General features: G+C 32.4%; 2 long non-coding RNA genes across 3 annotated transcripts in view; one reads left to right on the top strand and one right to left on the bottom strand.

The window, feature by feature from the left end:
• The first annotated feature begins 224 nt into the window (after nt 1-224).
• LOC102157010 lies at nt 225-21,878 on the top strand. 2 transcript variants are annotated; one of them, XR_005353598.1, is made up of 5 exons: nt 225-351; nt 3,415-3,439; nt 4,661-4,872; nt 9,238-9,266; nt 21,597-21,878. It is a non-coding gene; the product is annotated as an uncharacterized LOC102157010 (long non-coding RNA). The 2 variants fall into 2 exon arrangements; XR_005353597.1 differs by lacking the exon at nt 4,661-4,872.
• LOC106558612 overlaps nt 9,926-23,074 on the bottom strand; it is a 42,906-nt gene continuing 29,757 nt past the window's right edge. Inside the window, exon 4 of the long non-coding RNA XR_005353599.1 lies at nt 9,926-10,330. This is a non-coding gene — a long non-coding RNA (uncharacterized LOC106558612). The remainder of the gene's footprint in view (nt 10,331-23,074) is intronic.

Raw genomic sequence — 23,074 nt, 5'->3', positions numbered from 1 at the left:
GCAGTGCTTCTCCCTTACTGCTTTGCAAAAGAGCTGTCTTTGGACTAGTCTTATCTCTGCCGCTAAAATTGTAAACAGTGAGAGGGCAATAGCCTTCCTCATGCTCAACATACAGAAGAGACTTAAAAATAGTACATACTTGACAGATGAATAAATTACTAAATAAAAGAACAACACTATCTGTGAAATTTTTTTTAATTGTTTGACACTGTTAAAATAAACACAATGCCTTAGATATGCTCTGAGCTCCATCAGGGGTATGCGAAAGTCAAATGAGATTCACACATCCAAGAAACCTGAACAGACAAGGAATTAACAAAAGCTTGCATCTCTATGGCAGCCTATTGAAAGGTATGCTATTTTACTTTAAAGCTTAAAATACATGTTAGGAACATTTCTTTTCCAATTTATGAAATAGGGGTAGATTTAGAGGAATATTTTAAACTATGTGTGCTAAGGTATAAAGAACATTGATGGTATGAACAATTGCTTACATGGTAGTGAAGCGAGGTCAATGTTAAAGAGAAAAAGTGAGACCCTCATCACTGTAGTTCCGTGTATATTACCCAGCTCACCCTTTGCTTCCCAGTAACCCAAATATGTGTTCATAATTTCCTTTTTTTTTTTGCTTACTTAACCACAAAATTTGTATTTCTAAGCAAAATGCTGTTTAGTTTTTTTTAGTTTTTTTTTTTTTTTGCATAGAAGGGAATTGTGCAGTGTGTGCTCTTTCACAGTTGGCTTTTTTCCTTAATCATTATGTTCTGAAAATTCATCTATATAATTGCATGCATGTATATCTATTTTTCTATTCTATGATTTTGTCTTAATATATTTTTAATTCTCATATTTGCCACTATATGTGTTATGGAGGATGTTCTTCCACTATAGGGTCCTGGGGCACATGCAGAATTCTGGGACTCTTAGAGTAGGAACATCTTCAAATGTCCCATATGACAACACATTTTTTCTCGAAGTGTGATCTCCATTTCTAACAGTTGTATCTAAATGCTCCCATTGTTCCATATCCTCACCAGCACTTAATGTTGCCAGACTCTTCATATTTGCCAGTCTAGTAGGCATAAGATGGCAAATGTCATTATTAATTTTCATGTTCCTGATTATAAATCAGATTGGAAATCCTCCCATATGCTTATTGGTCATTTGGGTTTTCTATTGTATGAAGTGCTTGTTTATACATTTTCTCATTTCCATCATAGTGTGTATTTTTTACCTGTTTGATAGGTGGTATTCCTTCATTCTGAATATTTGTACTGATCACTTCTATGTGTCATGTGTATTTTCTTCTGTTTCAGGGCTTCTTTTTTTATGCTACAGTGGTTGATACTGAATGTACTTGAAATCATCAGTGATATTGGGTTTAAAAAATTATATTCTGTTTAATTTCATAAAGATATGATCCTAAATTGTCATAAAACATTATTTTTATCTTTTAGTCATTTATATACAATCAGGGGACCAATTATATATTTCCTTCATATAAATAACCAATTGTGTCAGTAGGATTTGTTGAAAAGTCTATTCTTTTCCACTAATCCTTAGTAAAATACTATTAGAAATCAAGTGTTGACATATGTGTAAGTCTGTTCATTTGTTTGCTTTTTCTATCTGTTTCAATAGTACATGGTGTTATTAATTATAGATTTATATTAATTCTTCAGTTTCACACACAAAAAGAACACAGAAAATGAACAAAATAAAAGTAATCCTGTGGAGACTTTATTTATTTTTTTAAAAGATTTTATTTATTTATTTATGAGAGACACAGAGAAGGGGAGGTGGGCAGAGATACAGGCAAAGGAAGATGCAGGCCCCATGCAGGGAGCCTGACAAGGGACTTGATTCTGGGTCTCCAGGATTTTCAGCCCTGGGCTGAAGGCAGCGCTAAACTGCTGAGCCACGCAGGCTGCCCCCTGTGGAGACTTTAAATAAAATTTATTTGTGTGTGTAAATAATTTAAACTAGAAATTAGAGCTACACTTTTTATCCTATTATATATTACTTTCACAATTTTGTTTTCCATTTGATTAAGACAAGTGTATATGAATGCAGTTGATTTTTGTGCTTTGACTTTATACCTTATGGTTTTGAAAATTTTGTTAAAATTTCCTAATTCTTTACAATAATTTATCAGTAATTTCTTCTGTTTTTTTTCTACATAGATAATTAGATGTTAGCATAATGAATTTGTTCAATTTTAATTTGTTTTTCTTGACATTTGTACCTGCCACTAATATTCTGGCTTTAGGGATCTAGTATAGCTGAATAGGTGATGATATCTGACTGCTTTGTTTACTTCCTGAATACTATCAGTGCTTATATATTGCAAGTGATATGTGCCGAATGCATTTTTGTAAATGACTTTGCAAAGTTAAGGAATTTTCTTCTATTTTTAAGTTGATAACTGATTTATTATGATAAAATTTTTCTGCATCTATTAGGATAATCATTGTGATAATATAGTAATTTATTTTTAAATCGGTAAACTTGTAAGGCTTAAGCATAATATGTTATCTTTTATACAATGCTGGCATTTGGCTTACCAATATTTTGTTAAGAATTTTTCAGGGGCTCCTGGGTGGCAGTTAGTTAGGTGTCTGACTCTTGATTTCAGCTCATGTCTGATCTCAGAGCGGGGACATCAAACCCCATGTCATACTCCCCACTCAGGACAGAGTCTGCTTGAGTTTCTCTTTCCCTCTTCTGTCCCTCCCCTCTTTGCTCTCTCTCTCTCTCTCTCTCTCTCTTGCACTGAAATAAATAAATAAATCTTAAAAAAAATTTCAATGTATATTCATGGTAATACTATGATAGCCAAGAGGGTTTATTCTGCACTCTAAGATGGCCCACTCTTTATTTCCCACAATTATCTTATTATCTCTATCCTATAATTTTAATGTTTTTCATTGATCTCTACAACTTGCAGTTTACTATCTCTCATAAGTTTGTTATGAACCACAATACAGCTAACTATTATACCAAGTAGCTTACAGATAAGCATTATCTAATATTTTGTTTTACCAGATGTACACCATATGTTTTTGTTGAGGGGGAAACTGTTAGTTGCCCTTCACTGAAACAAAACAGACAGGGATCATTGGTGTTCTTCCACATGTAAGAGTAAATGTGCTTTTCAGACTCATCTATGAGGCCATGGCAGGAGTGGCTTCTCTTGATGCAATGATTAACACTACCATTTCATTGTTAAATGAAAAACTCATAACAAATTCTAAACTAAGACTACCCTGGACAAACTGGAACATATGATTGCCCTATTTTGATTCACCTTATTATATGCCAAGAACTGTTCTAAGCACTTTGCATTTCATTTCTAACGTTTTTATGTTTCACAGAACTTAAAATTATCGTAGGTGCTATTACTCTGTTTTGCAGATTGGGAAGTGGAAGCATGGAGAGGGTAAGTACCTTGCCTAAGGTCTTGGAAGTTATATGTGACAGGGCTGAAAAAGACCAGAGTCAGGTTTGGACTTTATTCTCTCAGTTCCTATTTTCTTCTGTCTTTTCTTCCTTTTGCTTGGTGTGGGTATATTTCGATCTCTTTTCCCTAGTTTCTTAAAATGGAAACTTAGGTTATTATTTTGAGGCCTTTTTTTCTAACATAAACATTTAATACCTAAATTTTCTCGAACTTAAATAATAAATCACTTTTGAAGGAAAACAAATCTCATAAAAAGCCAAGTAGAAACTGATTATTTTATTAAAGCATTATTGAAAAGTACAAACATGATGCTCTTATTTTTATATAACTTTTATATAACTATGTCAAAAATCAGTGGACAAAAAACTAAAGCAATTCAAAATAAATATATTAATTTAATGTATCAATGAGGATGTTTTTCTTAAATGAATTAGTGCTCATCGTAAACATACAGAGCTAAGATAAGCTGAAAGCAGCAAGGTACTTTTGTTGAGATCTGTATGTCCATATTACATAGCTCATATGCCATATGATGACTCAACCCTCCAAACATACTTCTCTATGTGAGAGTTCCTTTGTTCAACTACACACAATATAATTAGGCTTCATTTGGCAGGAATATCATTTATGTTTTAAGTCCAGTTTAACCTTCTTAATTAAAGGTGTACCACAAAACCAAACAGTTGAACATGAGTCATTGATATTCAATATATGAATGTATAATTGTATAGCTCAGTTATCAATAAACCTTCAAAAGATCTAAACTGTGCATATATTGTGTGTTAGTCCCTTCTAAAGGTAAACACATTTTTTAAAAAGACATCTTCTGTAGGATTCTCATATTTCATATGCTGTGTTCCTCCCCCAAATTCAATGACATGTATCTTTGAACTAGTAGTGGTTACTGACTCCCATTTTGAGAAAAACTCATCTAATCTTTAACTATTTCTTCAGATTCATTAAACTACATTCCAAATTGTCATCGTTCTAGTAATCTAGAATTCTCTGTCTAAACCTGCCAAACTGTATGTGGTACACTAAATAATGACCACCAAGTATGCCTATACCCTAATCCCAGGAAATTGTAAATGTGACCTTATGTATCAATACGGACTTTACAAATGTGATTAATTTAAGGATCTTGAGATGAGGAAATTATCCTGGAATGATGTGAAGCCTAATGTAATTATAATGTTGCAGGAAGCTTCAGATAGAAAGAGAAACAGCTAATAGAGTGACAGGATGGTGGAAGCAGAAGTTGGAGTGATGCATTTTGAAAATCGAGGAAGTGACCACAAGCCAAGGAATGTAAATATCCACTAAAAACTGAAAATGGCAAGGAATTGGATGCTTCCCTCAGAGCCTCCAGGAAGAACCAGCCTTACCAATATCTTGACATTAGCCTGGAGAAAGTAATTTCTGACCTTCTAATTTCTGACTTTTGGATGTATAAGACAATAAATTGGTGTTTTTTTAAGACAATAAAGTATAAGTAGTTGGTTATAACAGTATTAGGAAACTAATATACTATGCCTTTGCTCATGTGGCTCCTAGTGTCTCCAAATAATATCTAATTCTTTGCCTGGTTAACTACCTATTTGCCCACTTTGGCTCTGTCTCCCTACACTTTTTCCTGAGGAAAGCCTTTAGTAGAAGGCCTGGGTAGGAAAAATCATTTTCATTTATTTGTGTGTTTAGCTCCAGGATCATGTCTTTATCATAGCACTTACCCTATTTCATTTAAAGTTGTCCTTTAAGGCTCTGTTAACGTTAAGCATGAACTCTGGTGGGAATGGCACAGTGTTACTCACATTTTTATTTATTAATTTTCATTTATTTATTTATTCATTAATTCATTTATTTAATTTTTAGGCAACAAGAGTAGAATCAGGAATAGTTAATAAATTATTTTTTTTCTACAGGAAAAAACTTGTAAGAGATCTTTAAATTATATGCTACCTTAGAAAACATTTTAATTTAAAATGTAAACTTAGGTAAAAAAATAAAAAAATAAAATTTAATCTTAAAAATATTTAAAACTTAAAAATTTATCTGCTTTAGTAAATCAAGACTAGTTATGAATACATACATGCAAATGTGTATATGTATATATACACATATATTTTATAGCTTTTTTAAAGATTTTATTTATTTATTCATGAGAGACACACACACACACACACACACACACACACAGAGGCAGAGACACAGGCAGAGGGGGAAGCAGGCTCCATGCAGGGAGCCTGATGTGGGACTCGATCCCGGGACTCCAGGATCATGCCCTAGGTTGAAGGTGGCACTAAACCGCTGAGCCATCCTGGCTGCCCGGGCATCCAACTTTTAAATGAACTGATGATAAATGATCTGTATGCTAGATAGTAAGTGGAACATGTAGTCCATGGTAGGTATTCTCAGTTTAGCTGACCTATAATAACCATTCTAAGAGTTAGGAAGAGCATTGGAATTGACAAGGCCAGATGAATTGAGATTGCTGTATGAAAAATAATTCCTGCATTATTTCCTGCATGAAAATAATGTTCAAAATCGCTGAGCCACCCAGGGATCCCATGTTTATGTTTTTATTTGTTTTTGCTCTGATAAGAATAGGTCACAAGACTTGGTTACTACTGGATGATTTCCCTGAAAATGAATGATGCTCTAATCTTCCCTTTCCTTTGAAAAATATTTGCTTAGGAGTCAGAAAAGCAACAATATGTGGAAAATATAGTTTGCAAAAGATATTTATAGCATCAAGTTAACTTTATGGTTATTGGCACCTAAAATTGTATCGACCATTCCCTTTGTTTTTTTCTTTTGTTGTTGTACTTAGAATTCTTTCTGTTATATACCTGGAAATAGTGTCACAGAACTGAGTATAAATTCTAAGAAACAGAGTGATTGGAATATTCAAAGCTGAACCAGGAAATGTCTTAGCCAGTTTTCATAGTTCAGGGTATCCCTTCTGATTCTGGGACTGCTTTTCATGTCATTTTTGACAACTATGGCCCCATTGTAAAGGGGAATATACAAAAAGGAACAAAGGCTTATCCTGTGATGATGCCTTTATGGAAACACTTTACCCCAGAAACTGCTATATCTTCCCCAAAATCAACAAAATATTTTGATCTATAACTTACATATATATACTACTCAAATGATAACTTTGAAAAAAAAATAAATGATAACTTTGTAGTCCATGTTGTATTTAATAGAGGCTTATATCCATAAGCCTTTATTTGCTTTCTGGATACATGGATATTATATTAAAAATGTTGACGTTGCTAATGGTTAAGAAAGCAAATACTGACTCAATGAAAGTTTTTTTCTGTATAACCATCATTTTCAGATTTGCAAGAATGCAGATATTTTAAATATTTACCCGATGATGCATTTGTGAAAACATTCTTATTTGTGTATTTGTAGGAGGAGTTTTGAGAACATGGGAAGAGTGCTAAGGGCATATAGCCTCCCATTTGCTTATCTGTGTTTTATCAATAACATGAAAGTGTTTAGAGCTAAAATTGTCATTTAAATTCCTAATTTTCTGATATGCAAAAATGTTATATTTGTATCCCTGAAGCTATAAAGGCAGGCATCAATCTAGTTGAATATGTTTCAAGTGATCTTATCTTCAGCACTATTTTAAATGCACAACATAGAAATCCTCATCATTTGCCCCCTATTAAGCCATTCTATTAAGACAAATAGTGGGTTATTAAACACAATTATATTAAAAATTGGGATGGTGAGAGTGAAAAACTCTCTCAAGAGCTGCAAAAGTTTCTCTTCTGATGTCTCAAGCCTGTAGCTAATTTAGGAGATATATAAAAAGATCACCTTTATGGTCTTTTTCACATTCTGAGATGCAGAGGAGAAAAGGAAATGCACATTTTTAGTGTAGTTCCCCAGTCTTAAATTTTTCCTAAAAACATTGAGGAAAGTATAATCCATTTGACCTGAATGTGATGGATTGAGGAGTGCAAGATAGAGTAAGTAGTGCATGATTGAGCTCAAAAAGTCCCTGCAGCCACTTTCCTTGACCAACTCTATTGCAAAAGAGGTTACATTGCAAGCTGGTGTAAAAATTTTGTGAAAATTACAAGTATTTGCTCATCTTTCAGGAGAGAGAGTAAAAAGGTATGATTTTACAACTGTAATTGAATTAGGCTGTTAAGGAGAAGTGATCAGCTCTTCTGCTTCTGAATGCAGGAGGGTATTAAAATTATAGAATGAAAATTAGAGTGATTAAATAGTTTTCCTTATTTCTCTCCCATAGAATTCCCCATCTATATCCCCATGTCTGCCCCACTGAGTTTTCAGAATTTATTGCTTTAGGGTTTCTCTTGAGGGGAAGACACACAGTCTCATACAGAAAAATGAGTTAGGCCTTAGACTTTGTTTCCGAGCAACTGAATGAATCCTATACAAATACAGTTTTAAATGTCATTGTTTTAATATTCAAGAACATAGGTAGTTTGAATATTAAGTTGTTGAATTTGTTCATGGCATTCTCCTCTTAAATACCTTGAATCTCTGTTGGAGTCTGTAATTCTACCTCCTCATTCAGTTCCTTTTATTGATGTCTTCACTCTTTTTCTTTGTTGGAATTGCTAGGAGTACCAATTTTATTGATTGTTTTAGAGAACCTCTTTTTTGATTTCTAAGACCTTCTCTTTTAACCTCCCCCCCCCACACACACACTCACACACAGTCCTTCTTCCTTGGTTTTAAATTGCATTGATTTCTACTTTATTATTTTCATCCTTCTGTTTGCTTTGGGTACATTTCGACCTTATTTTCTTAATTTATTAAAATAGAAACAGAGCATTCTTTTGAGATATTTGTTCTTTTATAATATAAGCTATATTAGGCTATAAATTTTCCTTTAAGTACCCATTTACCTGAACCCTATGAACAATATTTCATTTTTATTTCCATTCTACCCAACTAGTTTTTGTTTTTGGTTTTTTTTTTTTTAATTTCCCCTAAGATTTGCTCCTTTAACTCGAATTGTATCAATTTGCTAGGGCTTCCATAACAAAATAGCACAGACTGATGGGACTTAAAAGAGATAAATTTATTTTCTCACTGTTCTGGTGGCTGGAAGTCCAAGATTAAGATTACAAGTAGGGTTGGTTTTCCTGAAGATTCTGTTCTTGGCTCACAGAGGGTCACCCTCTGGCTGCCTCTTCATATGGTTTTTCTTTCTGTGCAAGGGAACCTCTGGTATCTCTCTCTGTATCCAAATATCTTTATAAAAGGTCATCGGTCAAATTGGGTTAGAATCCATTGTAATTGGCATCATTTCAATTTAATTGCCTCTTTAAATATCTCTGAATACCATCACATTCAGAGGCATTCAACATATAAATTTTGAGAAGACACAGTTCACTCCATGATATGGATTATTTAGAATTGTGTTATTTAAGTTCCAATGAAATGAGCATTTTCTTTTTGTTTTGATTTCTGAGTGAATTCAATTAATCCCATTATGGTTATAGAGTACACTGTATAATTTCATTATTTAAAATCTATCGTCTTATAATTCCAGAGAGGGCTTGTATTGGTGAATGTTCCATGTAAACTTGAGGAGAATGTGTGTTCTGCTGTTTTGGAATATGCTATCTATGCCAATCAGATCCCATTGTTTGATGGTGTTATTCTATATTCTCTGCTGATTTTCTGTGTAGTGAGTCTATCAATTAACAAGAGAGAAAGATGTTCATGTTCTCAATAATGATTATGAATTTTTCTTTTCCTCCTTTTATTTCTATCAGTTTCTGGCTCATGTATTTTGAAGTCTTTGGTGAGTATACATTTGGGATTGCTACCTTATTAATCCTTTTATCAAAGGTATCATTAATCTTATAATTAAGTAATGTTTTTCTTTGTTCTTGATAATTTCCTTGTGCCCATAAATCATTTTTCCCTTAATATTAAATATAATCACTCTGTTTTTTTTTTTTTTTTATATTTTATGGTATCTTTTTCTACCTTTTACTTTGAAGCTACCTGTATCAGTATATTTGAAGTAAGTGTATGGTAGATAGTATAGAATTGTTAATTTAAAAAATCCATTTTATGAATCTCTTTCTTTTAATTGGCATGTGCAATTTACATTTAATGCAATATTTGATATGTTTGAATCTAAGTCTACCACTTTACTATTTATTTTCTTCATTGTGTTTGTTTTTCTGTATCCCACTCACTGCCTTCTATGGGCTATGTGAACATTTTTAAATATTTCATTTTTCCTTATCACTTGTGATTTTGATTAACTATGTAAAATCTTTTTAATGATTGTTCTAAAGATGACAAATTTCATGCTTATCTTTTCACATTCTATTTAGAACCAAAATTTACTTTTATTGAAATGTAGAAAAATTTCTAACATACAGATTGCTTTATCCCCGCTTTAACCTATAGTTGTCTTATATGTTACATCTACATACACTGAAAACTCCATAAAACAAAAATATTATTTTTATTATTTTGCTTTAAACTGTCAAACACATTTTAAAGAAGTCAAAAAATATTGCTTACTATATTTAACTTCTATGTTTACTATTTCTTTTCATCTTCACTCATAGCTAACACTTTAAGATTCCATCTCTCATTATTTCATTCTATTTTTAGAACTTTCTTTAGCCATTCTTTAAGATATAGCTATTGACAATAAATTGCCTTAGTTTTCCTTCAACTGAAACGGTCTTGATTTTGCCATCATTCTTGAAAGACATTTTCACTGGATACAGAATTTGGGTGGCAACTCTTAATACTTCCTTTAATTTTGGCAATTATTTTTCTTCTTTTATCAGCGGGTCTTTTTATCTCTGTTCCCATATTGTTCTATGAGGGCAATAGTCTACTCTGAAAGAAAAAAAAATGACAAAGTATATTTATTTTAAACCAGAGTATTTTATATATTTTACCTGAATATTCTTTACATTTTCAGAAAATTTAGTTGCCCAACTAAACTGATGGCAGATAGGAGTTAGTAAACACTGAGTATAGGTTACACCGTGAACCAGTCAGAAGGAGCACAGTGAGCAGGAAAGACAGCCAGCCCCACAAACCAATTCTTGTCACCCAAGAGCTACTGATTTACTGCAGGGTTGGAAATTTCTCTTGGACAAGTCAGAAAGGTTTTAAATAATATTAAGATGAAAGATCATAACAGGTGGATTTAGCTCTCTAAGTTCCAAATAATTTTTAATTCTTGATGTGAGACTATCTGTAGAAAAGAATTTAGCAACACGAATATCTCTGTTGAATCATTGCAATGATCACAGTAACCAGATATAGACTTAAGGTTGTAAATGATCCCAATATCTAAGTTTTACATTTTACAATGTGTACATTTAAAAGTTTATTTCTATAAAATGAGAAAATTATTCGCAGATTTCCATATACACAATGAAGATATGTGAAATACTATAGATTATTTTAATAAAATGACCCCAAATTATCAAAGATGGATGGGTTGGGTAAAAATTAATGTAAAAGAAATATGAACAATCATGTTAACATACAGGTGTTTACCATGACTAATAAGGAAAATCAGAGCAATAGAGTGGTAAGAGCATTAGACTACAAACCACTGGTCATGAGTTCTAGCTTAGGGTACTTGGCTATAACCTAGCTCATGATTTCAGTCAAATCTTTCCCCTCAGCATAGAAGCATGCTTTAGTCTCAAACAAAGCAAAACAAAACAATATGAAAAATGAGAACACAAAATCTACACTTAACACTTGAGCTCTCTCTCTCTAACTCTCTAACTGCTTCCCAAGCTCTTCTCATTCCTTTCACAACCTAGTTTTGCAAAGAATTGACACCCTTCCACTTTCCTCAGACTTCATTGAAATCTGTCTTCCAAGTTAAGTATACAGAGTAATTTAGATTAGTTCTTTCTATAGATCCTCATTCTCTTTTTATGTAATCATGCATTCTTTGTAAATAAAGTTTTTCTTCTCCATTTTCAACCCTTTATCTACTTCTCTGAATCTTACTGAACTAGTCAGGACCTTCACTAGAATACCACTTCAAGATGGTAGTAATGCACACCCTTGTTTGGTTCCTTTTTTTAAAGAGAATATTTCTAATTTTCAACATTAACAATGTTGTGTAGGTTTTGGTAACAACCTTTATAAGGATAAGTCTATAGATCATATAGTTTGTACCATCTATAGATGTAGAATTTTATCAACTGCATTTGTTGCATTTTTGATATCATCTCTTTTTTCTCCTTTAATTAGTAAAAGTTATTAATTATATTTGTGGAATTTCTAAGATTAAGCAATATTTATACGAACCTGAGCAAAGTAATATATATCTATCACGCTTTTTAAATTTACATTGCTGGATTTAGATTGCTAATATTTTGTTTATGATTTAGAATAAATGTATATGAGTAATTTTGAGTTGTGATTTTCCATTCTTACACTGTCCTTGACTGGTTTTTGCTATCTTCATAGAATGATTTGGAGAATATTCTCTCCACAAATGTTTGTATCACTTGGCTATGAGATACCTTTTCAAAATTGTTGGGCTTGGCTGTAAGGCAGTTTTGACTCATTTTCCTTCTGGAAAATAAATGACAGTTTCAATTCAATCTTTCTATTTTTTATTCCACTTTTAATTATATTTCCTAGATTTTGTTTCTTACATCTAAGTTTTCAAGTTTATTGATATAAACTACCTTATTAACTTCTTAGTAGGGGCTATAATTATATCTTCAGTTTAACTTATAATAAAATTTATTAATATCCCCCCAACCCCATACTCCTCCCTTTCTTTTTCTCTGAGTTTTGCCCAAATTTCTAGTTCTATTTTTGCTAAAAACTTTTTGCTTTTTTGTTATATCTGAAAATTTTTATTATTTTTTATTTGTATATGTATCTTCTTTTTTTTCTTTTCTAACTTCTTAAGTTGAAAAATTAGGTCATTCAGTTTCAGAAAATTATTATTATTATTATTATTATTATTATTATTTAAAGATTTTATTTATTTATTCATGAGAGACACAGAGATGGAGAGAGAAAAGCAGAGACAGGCAAAGGGAGAAGCAGGTTCCATACAGGGAGCCTGATGTGGGACTCGATCCCGGGTCTCCAGGATCAGGCCCTGGGCTGAAGGCGGCACTAAACCTCTGAGCCACCAGGGCTGCCCAGAAAATTGATTTTTTAACAAACCCATCTAGAGGATTTTCCTCAAAGAACCACCTTCACGGAGTCCAAAGTTTTATAACCTATTTTCATTAAAATTCAAAGTAAGGGGGATCCCTAGGTGGCTCAGCGGTTTAGCGCCTGCCTTTGGCCTGGGGCGCAATCCTGGGGTCTCCGGATCGAGTCCCGCATTGCGCACCCGGCATGGAGCCTGCTTCTTCCTCTGCCTGTGTCTCTGCCTCTCTCTCTCTCTCTCTCTATGTCTATTATGAACAAAAAAATAAATAAACCTTTAAAAAAAATTCAAAGTAAGATTTGATTTCCATTATGATTTCTTCTTGATCACATTTACTAATGTGTATTGGTAATCTCCAAACACATGGAGATATTTTTGTATGTTCTTTTTTATTGGCATCCTACTTAATTTTTTTTATTTGTTTCACTTGCTGGTTTGTTGATTTCATAGAGAATATGGCTTTTATGACTATGTTTTCCTTAAAACAATATTTATTTGTTAATTGTTGGTTTCTGGGTTATATATATCTACTGAATGAAGCTAATTCGCCATGTTGTTCAAGTTTCATTTATTTATTTTTTTAAGATTTTATTTACCTATTCATGAAAGACACAAGAGAGGTACAGGCAGAGAGAGAAGCGGGCTCCATGCAGGAGCCCAACGTGGAATTCAATCCCAGGACTCCGGGATCATGCCCTGGGCGGAAGGCAGGCGCTCAACCACTGAGCCACCCAGGCGTCCCCTTGTTCAAGTTTTAAATGTCTTTGATAATTTTTGTCTTAAAGTGATCATAAATAATAAAGCTACATTGAAATCTTTAAGTATGATAATATATTTAAAAAAACTTCTTGCTATTTCTCTGGAATATAGTTCAGTATAATTTGAGGCAATTTTATTATGTGATTACTCATTTAGAGATGTTATATATCCTTACTGATAAGTCAGAAATTTTGTCATTATGTAGTGAAAAGCTCTATGTTTCTCCATTTTCCTTTGGTTAGAATTCTGTTGATGTCTTTTTTGTTTATTTTTCATATTTTCATGTTTTAGATCTTTAATAAAAAAATTTGAATGTATTTTTTTAAAATATGACATCTCTGGCCTTAAACTGGTGAGTTTAAACCATTTGCATTAATTATTAATGGTCAGTGTATATTTTTCTTATCTTACTTTTTGTTTTCCTATGTGGAACTTTTAGGTCTTTTCCTCCCCTCTTTTATTGCCTTGTTATATTTGATTTGGGGGCATTTCATTTCTCTGTTTTCCTTTTTCTCATTTAAAAAATTTGCAGCCTAATTTTTAAAATTATAATGATAACTTTGAAAAGTATAATGAATCTTTAAAAATGAACAGTATTTTTACGTTATATATCTGTCTTAGCAATCGAGGAATTGAAACATTTTTTACTTCAACTACCCCTCTCCAAATTTACATAGTTTTACGTTCTGTATTTTTGTTCTGTCTTTTCTTAGCTCCTTATTAGCCATTAGTTTGGTTATAACTTATATGGTTTGCTAAGGTCTACTTAAATGTTTACATTTTCATTTTCTGAATGTATGTCCTATATTTCAGTCTTCTTATCTAGGATAACTTATATTTATACTTGAGGAGCATTCTTATGTAATTCTTTTAATAATATCTTAGTAATACCTGTTGTTGATAGTCTTTTCAATTTGTATTTATCTCTATGTCCTTAATATCCTTTTGCTCTTAAAAGATTCTTTGTTGTTATTAAGTGAATTCTAAGTTAACTGCTACCTTCTTTCAACATTTTGAATAAAGTGTAATTGTATTTTAAGGCTCTATTGTGGATATTGTACAGACTGCTAGTGGCATGTTATTCCTTCATAGCTGTTTCATTATTTTCTCTCTCATTATTGTTTTAAATATCTTCTTTTTGATTTAATGTACTTTATTTTTACTAAAATGTGACTGAGTCTAAATGTTTTTTTCTGTTTGGTATATACTCAGTTTTCTATATCTGTAGATAAATGTCTGGAAAAGTCTCAGAAATTAACTTTTCATATATTACTCTCTTCTCTTCACTCTATGTCTTCCTTTGAGGATTCCAATTAAATACATGATAGAAGAATGCCTGGGTGGCTCAGTTGTTGAGTGTCTGCCTTTATTCAGGTAGTGATCCTGGGGTCCTGGGATGGAGTCCTGCATCAGGCTCCCTGCAAGGATCCTGCTTCTCCCTCTGCCTATGTCTCTGCCTCTTTCTCTGAGTCTTTCTTAAAAAATAAAATCTTTAAAATAAATAAATAAATAAATAAATAAATAAATAAATAAATAAATAAATAAAATCTTCTGCTGACCTTTTATGTTTTTACCATTGCTTTCTTTTTTTTTTTTTTTGCTTTCCTATTTTTCAATTCTTTATTGCTCTTCCTGTATTCTGAATATTTCTTATATTCTAGCATCATTCAGCTGGGGCTAATTTGTCTTTATCTCCTTTATTAAGGCTTTATTTTTATTTCAATACTGTATGTTTTTATTGTATCTTTATAGTTTTGTTTTAAATCTGTCTGGTCATTTATTTAATAGTACCTTTTTGCTTGATGACTAAGTAATCCATTTATTTATTTCATTTGACTTTAGTACTTTAAACATTTAATCCATAGTTAGGCCATATTTCTAAACTGGCAACTTCATTTTGTAATATTCTTGAATGTCTAAGTCTGTTTTGTTTTGTTTCTCCCGAATCTCATCCAAGGTGACTTAAATTTCCATGTATTTATTGATTTTTATTTATAAACTTGTTTTTTTGAACTTTGGGAGACTTGAAGGTCTAAATTGAAGCTGTTTGTCTACAGAGAGTAGTTGAGCTAGGGCTGGGAAATCCAATATGGGTAGAGTAGGCTGCCAGTCTCCTTTGAAGTCTCAAGTTTACTGTGAAAATCATTATCAAGTCTTGTTCATCAGGTTGTTGCTGATATTGTTATTTGCTTTGAGAGCAACCAGCATATTGCTTTGTTTAAGGTTCTCAGCTGGTGTCAATTTACAAGTTTTGTTTGTTTTGGGGAGAGTGTATTCCTTACTTCTTATAAACCCAGCAATGCATTAAAAGTATGCTCTATACATTTGTAAATAAAGTAGCCCCCGGGTCACTAACCTGCTATACTGCCAAACCAAAGAGATACACTCACACACACACACACTCACACACACCTGTGCACCACACATACATCTGCACACACACATACACACACGGAAAGACAGAGAGAGAATGAGAACATGAGGCTACATCATAGCCTAAGGAGGCTCTTTCTCTTTGCAATGACCTGAGCTTCCAATCTTCTTCCTTCCTCTCCAGTTCCCTGGGCACACACATATACACAGCCACCTCCCTGGACACTGACTAGTCTTTACCCATATTTCAGATCTCTCTCACTCTCTTGCTACCTATGTAAGTCCTACTATTGTTCTCACTGTATCTTTTCCTCATAAGATGCAAAATGACTGTAATTAGATAAATGTTATAAAAATGGGAGTCCTTTTATCTCTTTAACATCATTATCAGTGAGGGTGAGATTTCTACCAGTACCAAATTTGATCTTATCAAATCAGGTATGTATTTTGAATTTGAAAATTCTTCTTGCTATTGAATATATAAAAACATACTTAAGTTCTAAAATACCTGGGGAGCCAATATTACTTAAAACCTAATTTTAGCCAATATTATTTAAAACCTAATTTTTATGTCCAGCTTAACAGTACTTGAAACTGGGAATTCAGATGTAAAAGGCCATATTCAGGCCATTTTGTAAAATATTCAAAAGGTTTATAACCTTTTTCATATATTCCTTGAATATATCTTCTAGGGAAATAGATACCTGATTTGTAGAGATTTAATAAATAACAGACATAAATAGTTACTATAAATAATAACACTGATTATCCTGTGTAATCAAACCCTTCACCTGCTGAGATATGCACTGTGTTTATGCAGATCAGCTGTAGGCCTTTCATCCATGAAATTATAGAATGTATAATGTGATGGGCCATGATATATTCACTGTAATTGCTTATTTATAAAAAGAGCTATCAACAGCCCACTTTAAATAAATTCAAAAATCACCGTAGGGCATTTAGAAATGAATATTTTATATGACATTTTAAAAAGATTACAAGCATTTCTTTGAACAGTAAAATTAATAGCTGTTTGGCTGTTTAAACTCATCCAGTGTAGATTCAGGATAATAGCATATAAACTGTAATTACTGTATTTGTGTTTTAATTAGAAATAACCATCTACTTTTCTAGTAATGCAAATTTTTTACCTAAAATATGAATACAGGGAAAACAAATTAATAAGTGTTAAATTTTCTCATGGGTCTTTTGAAAGTAAAGTATATTCTATTGGTTGCTCTATCTGCATTCTCATCTATTACCTACCTACTACATCTGTACAGTTTATCACAATAAGTAAGTCTATATTACACGGCATAAAATATCAAACTTTTTAAACCTCAAATGTAATTCTTAAAAATCTAGTGCTTTTAATATACTCAGAACAATGCATCTTTTTTGTCTTTAATCTTTAGTATAAATGAATTTTGCAGTAGCTTGAGATACATTATAAAGCTAGTAGTAGTCTTTCGAGCCATAAATTTCTAAAATTAACGTAGAAGAAAGCTCTAAAATAATGATCTTGGTCCTGCATTAGCTAAAGGATACTGTATTACTGAATCTTTCACAATAGCCATTGTGATAGCAAAGAAGAAAGCACACAATTAAAATCTATGAAATCCTGAATAAGGGGGCTAGGTCCTCTTATAATTCATCTGATGCTGTTTGAATAGCTTCAGAAGGCCACAAAGTTATCTTTATTTTCTCCTTCAATCTCTGAACAAAAATTATTTTCCATACATTCTTTTGTACATGATTTTTCCATGTTGACATTAGAAATCATTAAAATAGTGCCAATTTTTCATTTTATAGTTTTAAGAGCTCTGCTCATTTTAGTTCATAATTTCATACATAAACTTGGTTATCACCCTTAACAGTAAACCAAGTGCTATGAAGAATATAAAAGACATAAATAGAGATGTCTAAGGATCTCATTTAGTTTTAAATAACTTTCTACTTCAGGGAAACTTTGGAAGCTTTCTCTTCTGAGAAAATGTTGACAGATTTCCTCTAAAACTAAGGGAAGTTACGATGATGCATCAAGATTGTATTGTCGAAATAGATTAGGTAGAGCAACCTAGAAAGAATGATCAAATCCATACTATTTAATATATTACTGTTTTAAAACTAACACTGCAGATAAATGATGAAGACAAAGTGAATACAAACTCTGAGGAACATGAAACTTACATGAAACATTACTTTTCTGAGAATCCAGGCTAAAGTTTTGGCCATGGGATCTATTTATAGGTGACTTGTTTTGCATAAGAAATCCAACTGTCTGCAGAATTGCAAGCTGCATAGGGCTATAATGTTAAACTTATTGATCTAAGAATTTCATGAGCAATAGTAAGGATCAAGCCAACTAAATGTAACGCATGTACAGAGACAAGGACATTTGAAACATGTATAGGCATTAGCTATTAAGCAATCGGATAAACTAAGCCTCTAGATACCAGTCAGCAGTTAAAGTCTCAAGTCCATTGACTGTGTGAATATTTAAAGACTTTCAGAACTCTAGAGAAACTGGCCAGTGAATGCTTGGGACCTCTGCTGTCTGGGTCCCCTTTGTCCCTATTCCCATATCATTCAGGGTTACTTGGTTAATTTGCGATTTGGCCTATCCATATGGAGGAAGGAAGGAAGGAAAAAGAGATAATATTCTCTCCCCAGATGAATCCCTCAATATGAGTTAGGATATAAAGAAACCAGAATCTATGTCTGAATATGATCAAACACTAGAATAAATCTCCCAAAATACTTGTAAAGAGCATTTAAAAAATATTAATACAGTCATTTAGAAATAGTGAATGTCAAACCAGATTATGACTTTAATGGGTAGAACTTTCTTCAAACAAATTTTAAAAAATCAATAGCATGATTAAGTTATGAATAAACCAATGATTTCAGATTTCTCAAAATGGTTAGATAGAGGAAGTGACTTTTAAAATAACATTAAGATAATGAAATGTATTCATAGGGACAAAAATAGGGAAAATTCTGTATTTACATATAACATTTTGTATAAAATTTTGTGTAAAAAAACACAATTTCATAAAGGGATGTATTTGGAATTATTATTTAAAACTTATTTATTATGCAATAAATATGTATGCAGTTACTAACTGTGGACTTGATTTCCAAAGAAAATTTGTATCTGTCTTTGGTTTGTGAAAGTTCTACCTCTTTAAGCATGGGCATAGGAATTCATAGAAAGTGTTCTCTGCTTGTAATGACAAAACATGAGCTGAAAAAATGAGCTAATAGTTTCATGGAAAGATGCCAGAAAAAAAAATCTATTACAATAATGACTTTTCCAAAATAAAATGCATGTATAATAATGATTTTAGGAACACTGTAATGAAGATCCTAAAAAATTATGAGTTAAAGGTAAGACATCAGTAAACAAAGCAAATACATTTAAAATGTTTTCGTAATAAAATACAAACATAACAATAAAAATAGATTTTAAAGTCAGTTATTATACTATCTCACTACATTCACTATTTTATTATTATTCTATTCCTTATTGCTTCATTATTTTCAAAACCATAATTTCAATGGATGCGTTTTACTCAATTGACTGTTTATACCATAACATGAGTGACATTCTATTTTAAAGTCATTTGATTGTTTCCAAAGTTTTATTATTAAAATATATTAATAATAAAAGCATTATTAATAAAATATTATTAAATGTATATATCCTTAAATACAGAAAATCCATAATTTTCTACAGAAAATCTATAATTTTCTGTATTTAAGGATATTTCTTTAGGAAATATTTCCAGAAGTGAATTAGTTTGTCAAAAATTTTAAACAAGGGTACCTGGGTGGTTCAGTTGGCTAAGTGTCTGCCTTCGGCTCAAGTCATGATCCCAGGTTCCTGGAGTCCAGCCCCTCATCGGGCTCCCTGCCCAGTGAGGAGTCTGCTTCTATCTGTCCCTTTTGCCCATCTCTCTGCTCTTGCTCTCTCTTTCTCTCTCTCTCTCTCAAATAAATTAATAAATCTTAAAAAAAATTATAAACTTTTTTAACGCATATACCTATAATATTTTCAAAAAGTTTATGCCAATGTAAAATGCTGTGAGCAATGTCTGGCAGTTGTGCCATAATTTAGAATATCATATTTTTTATTAAGCATTAATAGATGAAAATTGGACTCTTGTTTTGATTTTCAGAGTTTCTAAATTATAAATGAGAGGCGGGTGGGGCGATGGGGTGACTGGGTGATGGGCACTGAGGGGGGCACTTGAGATGAACACTGGTTGTTATACTATATGTTGGCAAATCGAACTCCAATAAAAATTAAAAATTAAAAAATGTAAATGTGATTAAAATATATCATCAGTTGATGATTATATAAAAGATACTATCTTCTTTTATTGAGTACATTCCTTCTTAGACTAAGGTACCCCTGGTAAGGTGGTAGAGAGCTACACTCCTGTCATTCTGCCATCTAAATTTGTTTCCATTCTCTTACACAGTTTTTTTTTTTTTTTTTAATTTAAGACTACTCATATTAAGCTGAATACTTACCATCCAAACATACCCAGTCTCATGTCCTGGAACCTGTAAATGTTACCTTGTAAGGGGGAAAAAAAGGGGGGGGGGGTCTTTGTGGATGTGATTAAGTTAGGGATATTGACATGGCCAGATTATTCTGGATTATTCTGGTCAGCTCTACATCCAATTTGGCATTCCTTACCAAATTGAGCAGAGGGAGATTTAATACACACAAAAAAGGCAAAGATAACATGACCAGGGTGGCAGAAATTGGCTTGCTGTGACCACAAGTCAAGCAAAGCTGGCAGTCTTCAGAATTCTGGAAGAGACAAAGAACAGATTTCCCTATAAGCCTTCAGAAAGAGCACAGTCCTGTCAACACCTTGATTTTGGCTCAGTAAAAATGATTTTAGATTTCTGGCTTCCAGAGACTGAGAAAAATTTTCTTGGAATTTTAAGTAATCAAGTTTGTGGTGTTAGAGTAGCCACAAGGAGCTAATTTACTAGTTACTGTCACTAATAACCTTTGGAAATATTTATGCTTGTCTGCCATTTATTGTGTTAAAATTTGAACCCAGAAGCTATTGCATTTATTTTTTAAATATATTTGACTCACATTCGACTTTTGATGAAGTATTGAGATTATTTTTGTTCTAAGACCCAGGAAATATCACTCTAAGACTTCAGATCTAAAATTGTACACCAGCCGAGCAAGACAAACACAGAATTTTTCATCTTGCGTTAATGGGCAGAAAGGATATACAATTTTCCAAAGCGATTTCAAGATGAAAAAAATAACACTTAAACATAGATATGTGAACACATTCCTTTTGCTTTTTAATATGAGGAGATTTTTAAATTCCATATCATGCATTTAAAAATATTCATTATATAAAAATATAAATTTGTCATACATATTTTTATACAGTTTATGCATTGTTTTATGTCACATCTTTTTTTTTTAAAGATTTTATTTATTCACGAGAGACACAGAGAGAGAGAGAGGCAGAGACACAGGCAGAGAGAGAAGCAGGCTCCATGCAGCGAACCTGATGTGGGATTCGATCCCGTGACTCCAGGACCATGCCCTGGGCTGAAGGCAGACACTAAGCCACTGAGTCATCCAGAGATCACACTTTTATGTAATCTATTAAAATCATTCCCTTTGCCATAGTACATTGTATATTTTTCTACTTACAGTAATTAAGACATTTCTAATGAAGACAAAGATTTTATTGGAAAAGAAAATGGAAACCTCATAATTTTCACAACTGACAAGAATGTATTCACTTGGATTCATTTTTCTTTTCCTATCAGGAATTTCTGTTGTTGGATGCTCTGAAATATGTCAGCAGCAGGACTTGTAGAAAGAACACTACAAGAGGCATGTGAAAGCTTGTGCTTCTAGCTCTGATTTTGATACTGTTACCTGCAAGCTGAGAAACCTCAATTTTTTTGAATTTCTACTTGAGATGTATAAAGCACAGACACCTTTTTGTCTACTTGCAGCATTAATATAAGGATCAAGAAGGCTAATATATAAGATCATTTTCAAAACTGTAATGGATTCTACAAAATAAATGTTACTATGATAAAATATCAATCTAGTTGTATATTTGGATAATCATCTATCAATTATGTACATCAATGACCTTTTGGCACATAAAAAGAAGTAGCACATTTAGCATATTTTTAAAGAATTTTAAATGGGTCTCTTCATGAACATAGCAACGGAGCTGTTTCTGTGGGAAAATATCTCAGCAGGCCATTCTTGAATAACTTCCTCAGAATTCTGCTGATAGAGTGGTATCCTAAAACTTTGCTTTTTAACATGTCAATATACTATCACTGATGAAATAGAGCACAATGTAATTTTAAATCTAGTAATAAGCTGTTTTTAAATGGATTTAAAATCTCTCTAACATAATAAATGGAATCATATTATGCCAAATGATTTTCTTAATTCAGTGGACAATTCTAGTTTTTTGTTGTTGTTTCTTTGCTTTTTTTAATCTGATGTGATAATAGACCATTATACAGCAAATGTCACAGGTAAAAGAACTGTTTACTCTTCCAGAAATGATCCTGCTCTAGATCACACCATGGTATGCTCTGACCTCATTTGTTTCATTCCCAGCAAAGACTCACCATGCTCCTATCTAAATTAAATAGTCCATCTCTGATACCCACATCTTCCCTTATTGTTGGATATTTTTTTATTTTTTCTTCACCAACTAATACACTTTATATTTTTACTTAGTCCTCTGCATGTTATGTTGTGTATCTTCTAATTCACTATAACCCATCTTCTCAAAAGACAAAGACTATCCTGACTTCAATAGCCATTTATTTTGTCAGATTTTGAGCTTGATGTACATAGAATCACACAGGAAGTACTGTCTTGTATCTGATATTTCTAGGGTGCAGTGTCTGAGTCATAATAGAATATTCTTTGTTACTATACCAGTTAACTTTTACCACTAGGTAGGAGACCTACTTCGTGATGAACTAGTCCATATGCTTCTGACATTTAGTGAAATCCAAAGAACATGATGGTTGTCTGGCTAACCTACATGGTAATATGAATGACTCTACTCCTTGCTCTTAAACCTCAGCAGATCCAATGTTGCTGGAAGTGCCAGAATGTTGTATGGAGCCCACTGATGTCTCAGTGAGAGGATCATAGCAATGTTGCCAGGGTTTTGATAGAAAATCACATTAGGGCTTATAAATGGGATTACATAACAGAATGGCCATGGTACATAAAAATTATATTTGACCTAGTGTTATAAACC

The sequence above is a fragment of the Canis lupus genome, chromosome 1, assembly GCF_011100685.1.
Source record: "Canis lupus familiaris isolate Mischka breed German Shepherd chromosome 1, alternate assembly UU_Cfam_GSD_1.0, whole genome shotgun sequence".
Lineage (NCBI taxonomy): Eukaryota > Metazoa > Chordata > Mammalia > Carnivora > Canidae > Canis > Canis lupus.
This window is presented reverse-complemented; position numbering and strand designations above follow the sequence as displayed.